The sequence below is a fragment of the Dermochelys coriacea genome, chromosome 9 (assembly GCF_009764565.3).
Source record: "Dermochelys coriacea isolate rDerCor1 chromosome 9, rDerCor1.pri.v4, whole genome shotgun sequence".
NCBI classification, from domain to species: domain Eukaryota; kingdom Metazoa; phylum Chordata; order Testudines; family Dermochelyidae; genus Dermochelys; species Dermochelys coriacea.
In genome coordinates, this window is record NC_050076.1 from 1,222,583 (window position 1) to 1,228,768 (window position 6,186).

Sequence of the window (6,186 nt, forward strand, 5' to 3'; positions counted from 1 at the left end):
ATGCATAGAACAAGGAATGTCGGCCAGACATATAGGATGGGGGGCTCTCTCCTGGGAAGCAGTGACTCTGAAAAAGGTTTGATGGTTATGGTGGATAATCAGGTGAACATGAGCTCCTAGTGTGATGCTGGGGCCAAAAGAGCTCATGTGATCAACAACAACAACATGGGCTAGGACTAGGGTGACTAGATGTCCCATTTTTATAGGGACAGTCACGTTTTTTGGGACTTTTTCTTATATAGACGCCTATTACCCCCCACTCCCATCCCGTTTTTTCACAGTTGCTATCTGGTCACCTAGCTAGGACGCACAAACGGGAATCTCGAGTAGGAGCAGAGAGGTTCTTTTACCTTTCTATTTGGCATTGGTGTGACTGCTGCTGGAATACTGTGTCCAGTTCTGGGGTTCACCGTTCAAGAAGGATGTTGATAAACTGGAGAGGGGGTCAGAGAAAAAAAAATTAGAGACAATGCCTTATAGTGAGAGACTCAAAGAGCTCAGTCTATTTAGCTTAACAAAGAGACGATTAAGGGGTGACTTGATGCCAGTCTATAAGTATCTACATGGGGAACAAAGATTTAATAATGGACTCTTCAGTCTAGCAGAGACAGGTCTAACAGGATCCACTGGCTGGAATTTGAAGCTAGACAAATTCAGACTGGAAATAAGGTGTAAATCTTTAACAGTGACAGTAATTAGCCACTGGAGCAAGTTACCAAGGGTTGTGGTGGATCCACCATCACTGACATTTTTTAAATCAAGACTGGATGTTTTTCTGACAGATCTTCTCTATGTTGGGGCAGTTCTCTGGCCTGTGTTATACAGGAGGTCAGTCTAGCTGAGCACAAAGTTCCCTCTGGCCTCAGGATCTATGAATCTACACACACAGCCCGTCAGAGTAGATGGGGAGTGTTTAACCAGAATCGTTTTTTCAACACCAAGGTGAAATGCTGCTGTTCCCCTGCATGCCTCCCAGGATCTAGGACACAGGTTCCCGCTCACTCCATCCATTTGCATTTCTGTTTTCTGTTTTTAGGCTTTGTAACCATAAAATGCTGTCGGTGCAGAAGCCAGGGGCACTGAGCTGCTGGGCAGGATCAATACAAATGCTTGCAGGAAATGTAACAGTAAGAGAGAACCAGATAGGAAACGGCCCCGAGCCTGCGTTCATATCCTGCAGAGCTAGGGGAAACCTCCAAACAGCAAAACAGGGTGGTGCTGGAGTGTTTCCAGTCACTGACTCATGCTGAAACAATGCTTGGGTGATGTTTGTGTTGGACAAGTGCATTTCCAGAGCATGTCCGAGAGCGAGTTGCTGAGGTTTCTGTTGCGTTGGCTGGGGATGGCACCTCTCCTGAGCCGTGCTGGCTCATGTCGTTATGCTGTGGCTTGTTACTTTCAGGTGATGCTCTGCATGTTTAGCTCTCCCCTGGGATCCCAGCATTGTGGGCCAGCCTTGCTCTGGCAGATTTGCTTTGGCAGTGGAGTGGACAACACAATATTGACGTACTCAGTGGGGTGCAGATGCTGCTTTCTGTGGCATGGATGCACCGTGGGTGGGAGAGGGTGTGGGGAGCCTGCACGGGTCCCTCCTCTGGCATGTTATTAAATACCATTGAAATGTAAAGCTGGGTGTGTCCCGTCCCCTTTCCTGAGCTGGGCTCGCCCTTTTCTGCCAGCTGCTGTGTATTGACCCAGGTTCTTTTCATGGCTCAGACATGCTGTACTTCCTGCTCCACTTGCATCAGACACATGGTACAGGGGATTACAAATGTCTCTGCAAGACCGGCCACAGGAAGGGGCTGATCCAGCCAGGTGCTGAGCATGATCAGCTGCCCTTGGTTTCAGTGGGAGTTGAGGGCACTCAGCATCTGCGCAGGACTGTGCCTTAAGCTAGAACGTGCCGGTAGGTTTGTAGTGGCAGAACTGGGTTCTGATGCCGCCAGCCCTTGGTCCCCAACAGGATGTGGGTTATACAGGGACTGTGTGTGTGAGGTTTGCAGGTGGGGCCCCTTAAGGACAGTCAGATACCTGGTCACATGTTCTCTGCACATAAGGGGGCTAACGCCTGGGCTGGTGCATTTGTGTTAGTGTAGGGGATTGTGGGGGTGGCTTCAACTCGGCCCCAAGGTTTATATTAGCAGATGGGGTTCTGCGCACGGAAGCACTTATGCAAAGTCATAATCTTTACAAAGCTTATTGCACCTGCTTAGCGTTCCAGCTAATCGGGTGTGCTGCTTAGTAACGTGTGCACCGGCTGGCAGAGGGCTGGGGACGATGCTCTTCATCCAGCAACTGGGCTTCCGTGCCAGCTCATGAGCTCACTGAGAGTGATTATTGTTTATTATTAGCATTGCCGTGGTGCCCAGGAGCCCCAGCCATGGACTAGTCCCCAGCGCTGCCAAAAAACAGGACAGAAAGACAGTTCCTGCCCCCAGAGGCTACAATCAAAGTACGACACAAGACACAGCCCACCAGGGGAGCACTAGGGAACAATGGGACATTGGTCAGCCAGAAGAAAAGGAGGACTTGTGGCACCTTAGAGACTAACAAATTTATTTGAGCATAAGCTTTTGTGAGCTACAGATGAAGCATCCGATGAAGTGAGCTGTAGCTCACGAAAGCTTATGCTCAAATAAATTTGTTAGTCTCTAAGATGCCACAAGTACTCCTTTTCTTTTTGCAAATTCAGACTAACACGGCTGCTACTCTGAAAACTGGTCAGCCAGAGAGGCAGTGGTCCCCGCCCGCCAGCGGCCTGACCATTCCAAACCCTCCCACCCTCTGGCCACATGGCTGCATCAACAGCCCTCTTGGATATGCAGGCAAACTCCGCAGGCTGCAGGCGTAGAGCCAGGAGTGACAGGACAAGGGTCTGACAGGAGACGCTGTTTGGCTCGCAGCTAGACCCTGATCCCCTGCACGAAGCTGGACTTCCTGAACAAGGTGTTCAGCTGAGCTGGGGGTCAGATCCCCGCTCCGGGCCATGCTGCAGGGCCTCAGGGCTACAGCGCAGTCCTGGCCCCTTTGTGCCCCCTCCACACAGGGTTGTGGACATGGAGCCGTTGGGATGGAGAGCTGCCGTGGAGTCCTCCATCCGGCAGTCTCTGCATGGCCTGCCCCCATGCAGTGGGATTGCATTGCTGCTGTTGCCGTGTGTGAGGCCCTTCCCGTCAGTGCACAGGGCAGAGCCTCGTCTTCCACGGGTGAGCGGAAAGATGCACAGGGTGGGAAATGTCCAGTCCTGAGTGCTGTGACCCCACCCTCGAGGAAGAGCCGGGCTGCTGGTCTCACCCATTGTGCCAGATCGCTGCTGTCTTGGGCTATGCTCTGCAGTTCCCTTCGGAGTGCTTCCTTTGGCAAGTACCAGCCCTGCTGTCTGTGGGGAACACCCTGCCTGAGGACGCAGCCCTCAGGGGTTGGAACCTGTGAACTGTCCCTGGGGCAAAGAACAGCCAAAGCCCAGAGCATGACTTCCTGTGTCAGCATGTGCATGTGCTTTAAACGTATGAGGCCCTGGGTTCAATTGCCAGCATCTCCAAGTTCTCTTTTTTGGGGGGTGGGGGGGAAGGGAGGGATAGCTCAGTGGTTTGAGCATTGGCCTGCTAAACCCAGGGTTGTGCGCTCAATGCTTGAGGTGGCCATTTAGGGATCTTGGGCAAAAATTGGGGATTGGCCCTGCTTAGAGCAGGGGGTTAGACTAGATGACCTCTTGAGGTCCCCTCCAACCCTGGTATTCTATGATTCCATGTGCTAATTGCCATGTGGAGCCCTGTGCTGGGATGTGCTACTTTGCAGCCAGCAGTCGACAGAGCACAGCTGGCTCTGTGACTGTGCGCCATATCTGAACGCCAGGGGGGATCGGGGCGACGGATCAGTGGGCTGTGATGCTGGATGCTTCGTGCACAACTGGGAAGTGCTGTCCCCGTGTCGGCAATGGGGAGGCTGAGGCAGAGATCACGGCGGAAGTGTCTGCACTGGGCTGCACTGTGCTCGCCCTACCGGCAGTCACGGCAGAGCTGCCGACTGCAGATTTCCTTGCCTGCTGGAGGGCGGCAGCTCACCACTGTCTGAATCCCAAGTGTGGACAAGATCTGGGTGATTTTCAGAGCCACCCTGTGGTCTGCTAATGGCACGTCTTCTCCCTGGCTCCCTGCGCAGAACACTGCTGCCTCTCGCATTGTGGGGCTGATTCGCCAGCAGGACGGCACAGGGAAACTGCTGCATTTCCCTGGGCTCTCTCAGGGTCCGGATGGCACGTAGTCTCCAGCAGCAGAACGTGGCCAGAGCTCTGTGGCCTGAGTCACCGACCGGAGCAGCAACAGAATGGATCCCAGCGGGCAATTGCCAAGGGCTCTCTGCAGGACGTTGGTTGCGGGCACGTGCTGGCTGGCGTGGTTCGTGGCTCAGATATGATGATAATCCCCTGATTTCATAGGTCACCAAATCCTGCTGATCCTAGCGCTGTCCCCGCTTGGAGAGTCTCTGCTAGTCAGGTGGGTCTGGATGGGGTGAACAGAAAACGACTGGCACCTGCAGGCTGCAGAAACGGGGCCCAGCAGCAGCACTGCCAGCCCATGGCGGATTCATACCCAGACAGGCTTGGACTAGCGAGCCTGGAACATTATCTGAGGGTGTAGGCAGGGCTGCAGGGAACCAGTGCAGGCCATCCCATCACAGCCGTGGCAGGGTTCTTGCAGCTCCGTGGGACAGTTGGCAATGGCCACTGTTGGAGGGAGGACACTAGGCCAGATGGAGCCTGGGTCCGAACCAGGCTGGTAGTGCCTGTGATGTTTGTTAACCCTCTCACTGCCAGCGCTCCTGCCAACCTGCTGTGATCTACTGATGTCCTGGTGGAGTCAGGGGTTGTGGGGGGCACGTACTTGTCCCTTAGAGTGGCTCAGTAGGTAATGGTTGACTTGGATGCATCTGGAACGGTCAGTTGCAGTCAAGGGGGTTAAAAGTTCTCCATGGACCCCTTTGCATGGACATTAGGTGCCCTACAAAAGGCAGAGGGGACGCCTGTGGGGGATAAGAACAGCCATAGTAGGTCAGACCAATGGTCCATCTAGCCCAGTGTCCTGTCTTCTGACAGTGGCCAATGCCACTGGGACAGGGCAATTGCCGAGTGATCCATCCCCTGCCAGCGAGTCCCAGCTTCTGGCAGTCAGAGGTTTAGGGACACCCAGAGCATGGGGCTGTGTCCCTGCCCATCTTGGCTAATAGCCATTGATGGACCTATCCTCCATGAGCTTATCTGATTTTTTTTTTTTAACCCAGTTATAGTTTTGGTCTTCACAACATCCCCTGGCAACAAGCTCCACAGGTCAACTGCGCGTTGTGTGAAGAAATACTTCCTTTAGTTTGTTTTAAACCTGTTGCCTATTAATGTCATTGGGTGACCCCAAGTTCTTGCGTTGTGAAGGAGTAAATAACACGTCCTGATTCAGTGTCTCCACACCTGTCATGATTTTATAGACCTTGATCATCCCCCCCTTAGTCGTTTCTTTTCCAGGCTGAATGGTCCCAGTCTTTCTAATCTCTCCTCATACAGAAGCTGTTCCATACCCCTCATCATTTTAGTTCCCCTTCTCTGCACCTTTTCCATGACTAATCTCTCTTTTCGGAGATGGGGTGACCAGAACTTCACCCAGTATTCTAGGTGTGGCATTATGATATTCTCTGTCTTACTATCTCTCCCTTTCCTAATAGTTCCTAACATTCTGTTTGTTTTTTTGACTGCCACTGCACATTGAGTGGATGTTTTCAGAGAACTGTCCAGTGACTCCAAGATCTCTTTCTTGAGTGGTTACATGCCGGTATTTAGCCTTAGATGGAGTTTACCACCAGCTTTGGGCTGCATTCCCAAGCAACCCGACTCCAAGAAGACCCGGTCCCGGCGCACCGGGGGCCACTACCGGCCTCACACCGTCCACAAGCTGTGCCTCAATCAGAAGGCTTGAACTCTCTCTTCAAAGTTCTTTTCAACTTTCCCTTACGGTACTTGTTGACTGTCGGTCTCGTGCCAGTATTTAGCCTTAGATGGAGTTTACCACCAGCTTTGGGCTGCATTCCCAAGACCCCATCATTGTATATGTGTATATTGGGATTATGTTTTCCAATGTGCATTAATTTGCATTTATCCACATTGAATTTCATCTGCCATTTTGTTGCCCCGTCACATAG